At 42.6% G+C, this 13,219-nt stretch overlaps 1 protein-coding gene and 1 long non-coding RNA gene across 2 annotated transcripts in view; one reads left to right on the top strand and one right to left on the bottom strand.

The window, feature by feature from the left end:
* KCTD1 (potassium channel tetramerization domain containing 1) overlaps positions 1-13,219 on the top strand; it is a 97,186-nt gene that overhangs the window by 17,793 nt on the left and 66,174 nt on the right. The gene's annotated exons all lie outside the window — the stretch shown is intronic.
* The window catches only part of LOC110393150, a 5,415-nt gene continuing 1,729 nt past the window's right edge, over positions 9,534-13,219 (bottom strand). The window contains exons 2-3 of the long non-coding RNA XR_002434818.1: positions 12,831-12,885; positions 9,534-9,823 (exon numbers count right to left, since the gene is read on the bottom strand). This is a non-coding gene — a long non-coding RNA (uncharacterized LOC110393150). The remainder of the gene's footprint in view (positions 9,824-12,830; positions 12,886-13,219) is intronic.

The following is a 13,219-nucleotide window of genomic DNA, read 5'->3' as shown; positions in this document are numbered from 1 at the left end:
TTTGACTTCATCCAAAGTGATGGCCTTAAGTCTGAGCTGCGGAGAGTCTATCTTTTCCACAGTATTTAGCATTTTTGTAGTATTCTGCTCCAGTTGTATGGAATGAGTGTTTAGCTCTTTCACAAACAAGATATTGAGTGATTTGAATCAGGCACCCACTTTGGTTGGGTTTAAGTGGCTAGCCCAGTGTCATAGCATAGGAACTTTGTGGAACAAACAAGTCTAGAATCAAAAGATGTATCCTGAGCTCCAGGCAAATTTACAGACAAACTGTCAGACTACAAATGTCTATTCAATGAGTTCCATTCATCCTGGGCACTGAATAAGGCAAAGTCCCTGTAGAAAAGAGAGAATGTGATTAGATCATTAAGTGCAGAAGAAAATGTGGCGGTAGGAAGAAGCAGCATAGCCACACTGGCTTTAATCTAACTAGTAAGGAAACTGTTTTATGGTAGATGTGGCTGTATGGAAGATCTCAGTGCTGGATGATTTGCATTAATGTTATACCCTTAGTTTTTTGAGCAAATTTACCGTATTTCTGTTGGTCCCCATAAATCCTCAACAACACAGCAAAGTCAGGATCCATCCTACAATCAAAGCTGAATCATATTCCTGTTGCCTTATCTCTTTCTCTCTGTTTACAGTGTGCATGTATGATCACACAAGGTAGGAATGAACTCAAATACCAAGGCACTGCATATAACATAATGGTTGATCAGAAATTGTACACATTTTTCATGTTCTGTAAGGACTGTGCTTTTCACCCCTATGCAATCTTGAAAATACAGTCTGTTTCGAAATCCTTACAGTGTATCTCTGCATTTTAGAGAAACCCTGGCATTATATCCATAAGGCACATGAGTTAATCCATGTTAATAGTTAACTGACTAGAGAACAATGGCATGTGAATACAAATTCTTTGTGGATGTTGGACCTCATTATTTTGTTCCTGTTGAAGAGGTGACCTCACCTTTTAGGCTTGTATAGTCTTAGTGCTGTCTAACACCATGGAAATTGAGGTACTGGAGGTTTTTAAACATGGTTGTTGATTTCTGTATGCATTAATAAAGGTGTTTTTTTTTACATCGCGTGGTTTTGTAACACAAAGTTTGCAACATGTCACTGCAATTTTTAAGTCAGAAGGCAGGCTCAGTGATGTATCCCAGAAAAAAGGAACTGTATCCATTTGTAGCTGCATGGGGCTTTAAATGATGGTGTTGGTCTCATAAGAAAGGTGACTTGTGTAGTCGTTTTCACAACAACGCAGCTGTAATAACAGTGATGAGACTCTATCGGTACCATAGTTGATCAGATTAAAATTAAAGCTCTTCCCATTTAAAAATCACATTAATAAAATCGTCAGTGTTAAGCCTCTCCTGAAATGTTATGAAAAGCCTATTAACAGAGAAAGGAGGAACCGTGAGAGGTTGGTTGGAGGTCTGCAGTTGGTCATTTTGTATTAGTTGCTTAGCAGACATTGCAGTTTCTTGTCGTAAATTATTTGTGACAGTTACACCTGATGAAGTGTTGGAGAGACGAAGGAAAATAAACTGAGGAGGAAGTAAAAACAGGGAAAATGAGGCAGATGAGAAGAAATTTGAGAGTTAGTTTACAGATGATATAGGTGAGAATTGTCAGTTAAATGTCCCTAGACTTCCCAGAGCCCAAGTCAGGATGCAGATTCTGGGACCCCCAACATTAGAAGCACATTGAGCTGTTGGACCAGGTCCAGAGGAGGGCCACAAGATGATCAGAGGGCTGGAGCACCTCCCCTGCAGGGACAGGCTGAGAGAGCTGGGGCTCTTCAGCGTGGAGAAGAGATAGGGGAACTTATAGTGGCCTTCCTGCACCTGAAGGGGGCCTACAGGAAAGCTGAGGAGGGACTTCGTATAAGGGCAGGTAGCAACAGGATGAGGGGAAATAGTTTTGAACTGGAAGAGGGTAGGTTTAGGCTAGATATTAGGAAGAAATTCTTTACTTTGAGGGTGGTGAGACACTGGAACACATTGCCCAGAGAGGCTGTGGGTGCTCCCTCCCTGGAAGTGTTCAGGGCCAGGCTAGATGGGGCTTTGAGCAACCTGCTCTAGAGGGAAGTGTCCCTGCCTATTGCAGGGGGTTTGGAACTAGATGATCTTAAAGGTCCCTTCCAACCCAAACCATTTTATGATTCTATGATTCTGTGAAATCAAAGTTTCAAATGTTTTCCATCAATGCACTGTCCTTCCCATAGCTGTCCCCAGAGCCAGCTGTCTACTCCCACTCATCTAACAGCCCTTCAGCAGCCCACGGAGGTGACAAGAGGAAGAGACATTGGAGGCTGTGGATTCTGTGGCTCAAAAGATTAATTTCCCCTTCATTTAAGGATTTATCTTTTTTACAGTTGTAAGGATGACTGCTCAAATGTTCTTAATTGTGTCTGCTTGCCTGATGGGAAATGTGCAAGAGCATTTGGGGTCTGTGGCTTTGGTACATGGCAAATGGCAATTAACAGAACAAAATCTGCCTCTGGCAAATTAACCTTGCACAGATTCTAGAGGCTTTTTTTTCCATCAGTTTTGTTTTGATATGTTTTTATTTGCTGAAGCGCAGGAAATTGAGGTTATAATTTCAAAATGTTTGTGGGGTTGGAGTCCTTCTTGCCTGTCAGGTGCACGCATTTTCTAGCCTTCCTTCCCCACTTGTATTTGCCTAGGTATTGGCCTGCATCCTTTAGTGTATATTGCCTCTGATGTCTGACTCATTATGGCAACAGAAGCACTGATGCCAGGCCCAGAAGCAGTACTCAAAAACCTGCTCCTTCAAGCTCAAAGCTAACCCAGTTTGTGGCAAATGGAAGAAATGCAATCATTTGGCACCTTGTCCATGCATCAGTTCTGAAACACGGGACCTTTCTCCTCTGCTTTTCTGAGAACCTTTTTCTGTTTGACTAGGTTGTCATAAAGACCGCTAACTCTAGGGATTTTAATGCTTTGGGAGGAAATGACTGGCTTATTACATTCTTTCTTGGGTTGCCAAGCCTTTTCCCCCATCTCACCCCCCAGTATACTCAGTCTTATATCCAGGAATGAAGTGAATCTCAGATTTCAAAGGGGGAAACAATCTTTCTTAGCCTTTATGTTTGGGATGGAGGGGGAATGGATAGCGCAGTAGGAGAAGAGAAAGGCAGAATAGAACTTAAAATCAGACAAAATGCAGTATGAAAGTTCAAAACCAGAAGATAAGTGAAATCCCCAAATATTCTGCTTAAAAAATAATCAAGTTTTTATTTTCTTTCCTCATGCTTTGTTTGGGAACATCTTGTGGTTATGTATACTTGAGGCTGGCAAGGCCTGGGCTCTGTCATTTTCAAACACTTGCAATGACACAGCCTGAAAGCATGGTGATTCTCTACATGTATCAGGGGAGATCAGTGCTGGCAGACTGCCGTGGTGCCATCATGCTTCTTCCATGTCATATGCCAAGGTGAGGAGGTAGAAACTCCCAAGGAGGCTGGCAGGGTTACACAAAAAATGGAAAAGTTTGGAACAGGAGGGTGATGATCATCCTGTCCTTCCCACAGATACCAGCATTATGATCATTTGTTTGCATGACCCTGTAAGAACACCAGAGCAGCTGTTCTCCCTGAGAAGTGTTTCTCGTAGAAGAACACCAGCACTAAGGAGAGTGCCAGGCACAGAACATTTGTCAGCTATTTGTACCAGTGTGGCACCTGACTGCTGAGAGTGAGAGTCAGGAGAAAAAACTCAAGGGGGCTAAGATGAATTTGTCCAGAATTTCATTTAATTGGAGTGAACAATTTGAAACTGGTAGGTTTCATACATCTTTGGGGGTTGCAAAAGAGGAAAATCAAGAACCATTGGTGTGCGTTAAAACCAGTCTTCATGCTCGCTTTTGGGGCAGAGCTGCTCTGTCTGCCAACAGTAACATTTGCATGGCCTCTGTAAGATATCTGCCATTTTGCACCACTCTAGAGCCCTTATCAGTTTTCCAAGGAGAAATTCTTTATTGCCTTTGTAGGCATGGCAAGTTTACTTTGGCTTTGCTTGGGACACCAGTAGTTTGACTTGAGTTGAGGCCTCTAGAGATTTTAAGCTGAGCTGACCAGAGGCTCTAGCAATGCAGGAGGTACCCAGGGCAGCAGATTGCCATGGGTATAAAACCACCTCGACCAGAGTCCTTAGAAATGAGACTTGCTTCTACTGCTTACCAAGGGACTGTCATTGCTGGAAGAGGAAGAGCCAGCTCCTGCCTCTTGCCAGCTGTGGGATGGAATAAACCTGGCTCTGTGGCACCCTTCTTCTGGCTCTGTCACATCTGCCCCCACTCTCCCTCGTCTGTGTCAAATGTCCTCTGGCACTGAAACCTGTTCACTGCTGCCACATCACTAAAGTTCAGATTCAGTGGTCCTTCTGAGAAGACTTTACCTGTATGGAGCTCACAAATAAATCTGTATGTACCCATGCATCATCATATTGTACTCAGCCCTGGTGAGGTCCCACCTCGAGTACTGTGTCCAGTTTTGGGCCCCTCACTGCAAGAAAGGTATTGAGGCCCTGGAGCGTGTTCAGAGAAGGGCGACAAAGCTGGTGAGGGGTCTGGAGCACAGGCCTTATGAGGAGCGGCTGAGGGAGCTGGGATTGTTCAGTCTGGAGAAGAGGAGGCTCAGGGGAGACCTTATCACTCTCTATAACTACCTGAAGGGAGGTTGTAGTGAGCTGAGGGTCGGCCTCTTCTCTTTTATAACTAGTGACAGGATGAGAGGGAATGGCCTCAAGTTGCACCAGGAGAGATCTAGGCTGGACGTTAGGAAACAATACTTTTCCGAAAGAGTGGTCAGGCGCTGGAGTGGGCTGCCCAGGGAGGTGGTTGAGTCACCGTCCCTGGAGGTGTTCAAGAAACATTTAGATATAGCGTTGAGAGTCATGGTTTAGTGGGGTTATTGGTGGTATGTGGATGGTTGGACTGGATGATCTTGTAGGTCTTTTCCAACCTAGCTAATTCTCTGATTCTATGATTCTAAATGCTCCTCAGCAAAGTATTGGATGAATGGCACACAGTCTGACAACAGGATGGCTCTGGAGCCGTAAAGGTTCAGATAACTGCCGGCAGGCTTGTGTGATATGCAGGGACAGTTGGAGTAAAGCACAACCTGAAGAAGAGCAATTTAAGAATCACTTCATGTTCTGTTGTGGTCCAGCACTAGCCCCCACCTTTTCCTGTCATTCACCCTTCTCTTCCTTGGCTGGCCTAAAGGAGCCCTCACATCACAGTGTCAGATCTTCTCTGATAGGACTGGGACAGTGGTTCAAAAGGATCAAGAGAAGATACTATTGAAGAAAACAGCCATCTTTTTGATCTGGGTTTCTGGTGGATTTTTGTTTGTTTGGTTGGTTCGTTGGTTTTTGGGAGGGGTTTTCTTTGCACAAGAGGAATGTCCATGGTGAAATTGTGTTTCCATATGTTATGCCCTTGCAAGTCATGTTTTGTCAAACTAGTTGTCATGAGTCCAAGCTGAGTTCCCTCTGATAGGGCTGGTTTGCAATGCTGGTGGGAGATTTTCTACAGTTCCTTCTTTCTCTAGAAGATCTTCATGAATCTGTATCTGTATTAACAAGGGAACGTGAAGATCTCACATATATTATTATGGCACATCAGCAGTCTTGGAATCCTTACTGTTTCCTGAGAATGTCCTTTAAAAATAATAAGTTGAATGACAGCTGACTACACAGAGCAAGGGAGGTTCCAATTTCTCCAACGAGGAAACTGAGCCAAATTTGTGATGCAGGTTGTTCTACCGGAAAGTCTTTAATTCTTGCGCCTAGATTACTAACATTTTCCCCCAAGGTGTATACATTTTGCAGTGAGCACAAACAGCATGGCATAGATGACCATGAGGTCTCAGATGACTGCAAACAGCTGAGATTCAGTTCTGCTTTGCCCAGCCTGTTTGCCAGGCCATATTTTGTTGCCAGATTCCTGTGTTAAACCAGAACACGAGGACTGTCCTCATGGTAGGACTCGAAAGAAGAAGGGCAACCAGTGATCTGATTTGATATTTTCTCTGTTCTTGCTCTTGGAGTGATTCTTGAAGTACTGCTTTGCAGTAATTAGTAATTTCCACATGAGAGATGTGTCTTCTTCATTATCTGGCTGACTGTCTTCAAACTCATTATTCCAACACAATACAATTACTGCACAATTCTGTGGACTGGTCTGAGTGAAGAGATCCTCTTTTAGCAGTGCGTAAATCTTGTGTCACTCAAATCAGAAGCTTTATTGCCTATATTCATTTCAGGTTTCTTATTTACACAAGTCTATTTTTGGCTTAGTTTACAATTATTATTCAATTTTAAAACTTATTCGAAGCTGTCAAACATTCAACTTTTTATTGTTGACATTTCATGTCATTTTGGCAAAGCAGAAGAAGTTGGGAGGAATAGTTCTCTCTTTGAGGTTGAAACAAAAGGTAGACCTTTCATGAGCTAACTAGGGCTGGGCAGAATAATCCAACTGGCATTGCTGAGAACACAGTGAAACAGTGGGAGTTTTTGTTAGAATAGTTCTAAATGTGGCATCTATCAAATATGGAGAATATGTAAAGCCCAGAAAGGATGTGTTTTCCTTCAGTCTTCAACCAGTGTGCCAGAAAGACCAAAGGTCAGGTTTTCAAAAGAATGCTGTGTTCACTAATTCTAATTTAATTATCTACGTAAGTAGCCATGTTTGCAAATGTCTAAGCGCCAAGCAACTCCCATGGAAACCATATCAAGCACAACCTTGTTTAAAAGTGCAGCTGCTTTAAATGCCTATGCAATACTTTTTTTTTTTTTTTTTTTTAATTTGGAGACTTTCTAGAAACCAGACAAAGTTATTGGTTCTGAAAAGTGGACATTAGTGTCTTACAGTAGTTCCTTGTGATTCTTTGATTCTTCAAAATGTATCCCAAAGAGAGAACAAGAAAGCTTGTGCATTTGTTTAGAGTTTTCTGTATTTTTTAATATACATACAGAAGCCTTGAGAGGAGAATTGCCCAGTAACTTAGAGACTTTTGAAGAAACCCAAGGCAAATTACCAGCTCAGCCCTCACAGACAGATCAGGAAATCCCAGGAGTTCCAACAAGCAGTGTTCAGAATAAGAATTCTGTCTTAAAAATCACAGGATTTTCTCCTTTCTGAAATTACAGAACCATGCTTCTCCAACTGATTTCCAAGGTTCAACAGAGCAGCCATTCAAGGCTTCAAACTATTCTTCCAAACACTAATTTTCAGGCTCTCCATTCCAGCATATGGAGGAGGAAGTTTCAAAAATCCTATCATGAGACTGCATGAATTGGCAGCCCTGTTATCAAGATGTTACTGTCAAGGCCAAACACATAGGAATGACCTTGGAATAAAGGCTCTATTATCTCTCACCAGCTCTTCAAACTTTCCATCCCCCAAGAAGCTCCACAATTGGAATAGGATGCCGGGCTGTCTGGAAAGAGATTAAATTGTTCACAGCTGCCTGGGAATTAACAAACTTCCTCTCCTTTATGGTGGAATGCAACATATTTTCAAGCCAGGTGGAAGATGGCATGCAAAGTTCTTATAGGACCTAGAGTTGGCACAAAGAGCAACATTTTCATGTCTGCACATATATCTGAGTTACCAGGGCTCAATAATAATTTTCTGGCAGATTACTCCTGCCCTACAGCAGGTTTCTGTGATCACTAAAGCCAGAATGAAAGCAATGGGTCTGGATTTCACACTTCATATCATTCCACACTGAAGCTTTGATTTTAAAATCTACTTTTTTCTTGTGACACAAATCAGCAGGAATGAGTGTGACAACACACAGGTAAACAGCTGAAGAAACTGCAGGGACAGTTCCGTAGCCGGCGCAGCGATAGTGTCATATCTGGGACGAAATTATTCCAAATAACTTGAAAAACCTTTGCCAAGATTGCTAATTGAGAGATTGTACACTGTAAAAAGCAAATGTGATCTCGTTTTGTCCAAGGCAAAATAAAAGCTTACGATTTTCCCTTGCTTATTATCACCACACTCATCGATCCTAATGAGTAGAATCCTTACTATCAAATAACTACCTGCCCGTATTTAAATAATTCAGTCCATGAATATGCAAAGGTCCTCTCTGAGGGCACTCTTAAGGATCTTTATTTATTTGATGACATCTTCAGTTCTGTGAAAACGAACTGAATTTTAGCCCTGATCATTAAAGAAGGAAAATTTGGATTGTGCACAGCTTAATCTTTCACAGATTTAAAAAGGCAAGGCTATTGAGAACAGGGATGGACAAAAACTATATTGCATTTAAGCATTCTCAACAGTTGTAGAAGTAATTTTTTGTAATGCAAAATGCTAATAAAAATACTGATGCTCACCAGCTGTAATAAGGTATTTTTCACCTGTTTTATTATTGTCTGATACTGGGAAACAAGAGCAGTATACCCAGATGCATCTGGTCTCTTTCACTAAACTTTGTAAGTTTTCTTTGCCTCCTCACAGATACTTTTCATGACATGAAAAGAATCATTTCAATTATATTGAAATTATATTTATTATATATTATTATTTATTATATATATTAATAATATATATATTTATTATATATTATTATTTATTATATATTATTATATTGAAGGATTTACTTAAAATACAGCTTTCTATTACAGTTTGCACTTTCTGTTCTCTTCTACACCATGGCCACTGGTTTCAAACCTCAAGTGAAAGTCCTGACTATACGTTGAAGATTTTACCACAAGTTTCTGTCCGAGGTTACACACTCATATGTGAAAGTGCTTTTGCATAAAGATCAGTCAAATTGAAACCAGTGCACAGCCAGTTCTGCTCATCCAATAATATTCTGACCCATTCTGTTCTACAGTGTTTTTCTTGATGCAGACTGAAGTCACAGACTGAGAGGACATGGCAGCAGCTGGCCATAAACATTCTATACTTTCTGTCCCTGTATTCTTCTTCCACATGATCCATGAATTTATTCCTTTCTTCTCAAATGCTGCTTTACAAGTCAGCATGATCTTGCATAGATGGTTCCTGTTCTCACAGGACAACTAGAGGTCCTTTAGCATCTCACACATTGAGAAGGGAATGAGGAATTCCATTAGGAGGGCCAGAAACCATTGTGTCCAGATAATGGTTTAAAAGAAAATAGGTGCAAAAATTGCACGGGACAGCTTTGCCAACATCCTACCAAACGAAATGGGGGAGAATGAAGAGAGGGACTCAAGAATGAAGCAGTGATTTTTGATGGTAGGTTCCTGTTCCAGCAGCAGAAGGTGGGCAGGGTGACAGCCTGCATGGGACTCCAACACAGGCTAGTGTCACGCTCTGCGTGCTTCGGCTGAACTCAGCCACTTCTAAAGTTTCTTAAAAGGGGTTTGTGTCAACTCGGCTGAGACAACTCAATCAAGGGAAGAAAATCCAAGTAGACAGGCCATTGGTGCTGGTTTTTTTCCTACATAAATACCTGAAAAGGAATTTCCAAATCCACTATGACACAGACATAATACTGGTGGAAAAGGGGAATAATCAGTTTATTTCAGTCACTAAGTCAAAACAAAAGTATATTGACAGTGAATTCATGGTGTAAAGAGGCTCTGAAGCCATTTGCTGGCAGTGGGAGGAAGATTCCCTTTTGCAGGCGGTGCCAAAGGCCAGCTGCTGCCCATCCCTCGAGGATCCAACCTTGAGCAAAGACTGCTGTGAGTGAGTGGGTTTGAGTGAGTCCCCAGCTCTGGCCCCATGTGGGATCAGGGCACTGAGCCCCACCTTGGAGAGCATGGGCGCTGTGTCTTATTCCCTGGGGATAGAGAGAATAAACAAGATAAGGCTGAACCCACGCAGTACAAAACAAGGTAGAGAGTGCATTTCTTCACAGTCTCAGGAGCAGCATTTTATTTTTGTTTGTTACACTGTGAGGTTTCGGGTTTTTCTTCCTTTCTTTCTTAAGGGAATGTTTAAGAAATCTTAAGAAGCGCTGCTGCAGTACAGCCATTCCTTCCTTGCTGCATTTGTAGATTTCACCCAGCCCGGTTTGACTTCCAGCTCCAACTTTTAGTTCAAAATAAACTTTTATTGGAAGGTTATGAACGGAAAATGGGATTTTGAGAAGTCCATATCCAACAGAGTATTAATTTATGCTCCATTACATAGCACTAAAAACGCTATTAAAAGCGAAAACTTGTACTTCCACAGACCAACAACACCTATAAACGGGGCTTTGTGGTTTCACAGGGTTCTCTCTTTTGAGGTTTCTTTCCTGAGCTGCTGCCTTGGTCGTTCCAAATCTTCACCTCAGGGTAGAGTCTACGGATCTAGCTGAGGAGGACTGCAAGCTGACCTGCATTATTATCTGGGCACAAAGAGCCCTTTCTCTCTGCGGAGGATAAATACCATGTCCCCGCCGTAGTGGGCTGCTCAGTGTCAGCAGTTCCTACACACGACTGCTGGAGCCACTGCTGTGCATTACAGAGCAGCTGATTTGTTTCCAGAGCCATCATCAGCACAGAAGCGAAGGCAAACACAAACGCAAACACAGATAAATGGAACATTAATATGCCTGCTGGCAACCTGTACCCCGCACAAATTAAGAGACCCTTAAAACCTCTGCACAGTGCAATGCAATTCGCTACCTGACTCTCTTCAAGCTGTCTGACAATGCAGCCGTCTGTATGTTTATAAGCAAAAAATGCTCCAGCTGCTCGACACTGCAAATAACAGCAATTCGCAAAGTCTTGGCATTTAATTTGCCAAGTGTGCTCCCTCGCAAAGATGACGACTCGCGTTTTCTTTGTTTTACTTGGAAAACAGAGCAGTGAGGAAATCAGCTTTCCTCAGCAACACAAAATATTGCTTCCGTAAGAGAGTGAAAAAATAATGTGAGTCAAAAGCAGCAAATACCTGTGGTAGAACTGTGAGCACACTTTGGCAGCGTGCTCCCGACCCGTGGTATGGGGCTAGGTGTGGGCAGGCTGGATGCTGCCTTCGTCCCACTGTGTTTTGGCAGCAGCCAGGGCTTTGATGTGCGCCGCTACTGCTTGCACTTCACAACTGGACCATCCTGCAGGTGCAATAGCTTTTGTGTGTTAAAATTCATTAGGGACAGCAGCAAGTTAGCCGTGATGGATACAGCGCCGCTTTCCTAAATCAGTGTCTCCTTTGTTGCGTTATGTAAATCTGTTTTGCTGCCACCCAGATAGGAGCCGCTAATCTAAAAAAAAAAAAAAACTGAACTAAAATAGGAGAGATTTACAACCTATTATAGCACATAGTGTGTCAACATCAGCTGTCCCTGCTATCGAGAAGTAATGAAACAACCGAAATTATCATATGTACAAGCGAAAGAATACAAGGAAAATGGAATAAACAGTTTGAAGTGACTGTTCTGAAATGCTAAAAAAGCTCCTCTCAAACTGGAGTGTGTCTGGGTGGGAGGAGGACTTCTGGGACATGCTTTTTCCCTGAGTGAATCTTCTAGGCGTCCCGAGCATTGTTTGCCTTCTGGTTCTGTGGTGTCGTCGTGGATTTTCCGTACTGATTGGTGCATAGCCTGCCTCTACGGGGAAAATAGCCTGTGTTTAGAAAATATATGAATGTGCTTTAAGAACATGTTTGTTGTATTCAAACTAACAGTACAAAGCATGGAGAAAAAGCTGTTTTCTTAAAACCATGCCATGTGGTCAGCCTTAAAGCTACCCAACACGCTTATTCTGAGTGTTGTTTTTTAAAATCTTTTCTAGATGTCTAGCCTGGATCCCAAGGAACAAAGAGGTTTGGTGGGTTTGCTTTGCTCCTTGGCTCTTGGGGTGTATACCATTTTAGTTCCTAATGAAGCTTCACGAAACACCTGCCGAGAACACAGAGCCTTAGGTGGATGCAAGTGAAATAGCCATGTTTGGGGCTAGACGAGGAGTGCCTGTGCTGGATCTGAAGGAGAATGAGGCTGCAGAGAGCTTTAGACAATGGTCTGATTGTCCGAGGCTCTGTGTCTGCCAGGAGTGAGACGTGGAGCCGGGGGGGGGGGGAAGAGGAGCTGGAAGAAAGAAGTGAGGAAAAGCCTGAAACTATTTGGTTACAGCGTTACCTGTGTTGTGAATCAGCTGACACAGAGAGAAGGCTCCTTTGGTTTCGGTTTCTAGCCTGGAATGCTAATTCTGTTACATATAAATCAATCCCCAAGAATATGAAAGGAAGGAAAATCAGGTCCTAGGGTTTCAATCCTAGTGGGGGCAGGTGCATTATTAGCGCTCTGTGGGTAATTACATCTTCTTCACTGACAGCAGTAATAAAACTTATTGTGTGGACAGCACTTACATTGGCATCAGCCTCGAGCCCTGGGTATCAGGGGAAGGCTCTGCCTGTGCGGGGCTCTCCGCAGGACAAAACTTTGATAAGCGGCATGGAGGGTGTGATGGGTCTAAGTGTGATGTTGGTATGCCTCAGTCAGACAGCTCAGGCAGCTGTGAGACGCAGCTCCATTACCTGGCATAGCTCACGAGCTGAAGCTTCAGGAATGCAACTGAGGAAGCTATATTTTATCTTTATGAACATTGAGAGACAGACAGCTTACATGCCTATGTGATTAACATACACATACACACATATACATATAGGTTATACAGGTATATATGTTATATGGGTGTCTTCCCAATTATGGTCGCCTGCAGCACCCTAAACACTTCATTTGCGATTCTCTGAATTCCCTCTGGCTGTTGAGGTGCTTCCAACTGATGTGTATAATATGGATGTTCCATGTATATTTTTCCCCTCCAACCTCACTGCAAGTTCTTTATGTCCTTTATACTTACTATTCCTATACTTGGCTCCATATTCATCTCCAAGTCTGTCAACACAGTTCACCTCCTGTAATCAGGAGATGGTGATTAAATGAACATCCAAGTACAGAAGCTGTCAACCTGGTGTTCATCTTTTTTTAAAGTTAGGGAAAAAAAAGTTCAATTACCTTTTGCACTCATGTGGCTCTGAAAGCCTCTTGGAAAAAAATTAAGGTGGAAAGGGGAAAAGGAAAAAAGGGGGAGGGAAAGAGGAGAAGGGGAAAAGAGAAGGGGGGAAAGGAGAAAAGGGGAAAAGATTGAAGGGAAGAAAAGAACAAAGAAAAAGAAGGGGAAAGGGGGGAAAGGGGAAAAAAAGGAAAAGGGGAAAGGAAAGGGGAGGGGAGGGAAAGGGAAAGGGAGGG

The sequence above is a fragment of the Numida meleagris genome, chromosome 2 (assembly GCF_002078875.1).
Source record: "Numida meleagris isolate 19003 breed g44 Domestic line chromosome 2, NumMel1.0, whole genome shotgun sequence".
Lineage (NCBI taxonomy): Eukaryota > Metazoa > Chordata > Aves > Galliformes > Numididae > Numida > Numida meleagris.
The sequence above is the reverse complement of the archived record's forward strand: the minus strand, read 5'-3'. Positions and strand labels throughout refer to the sequence as shown.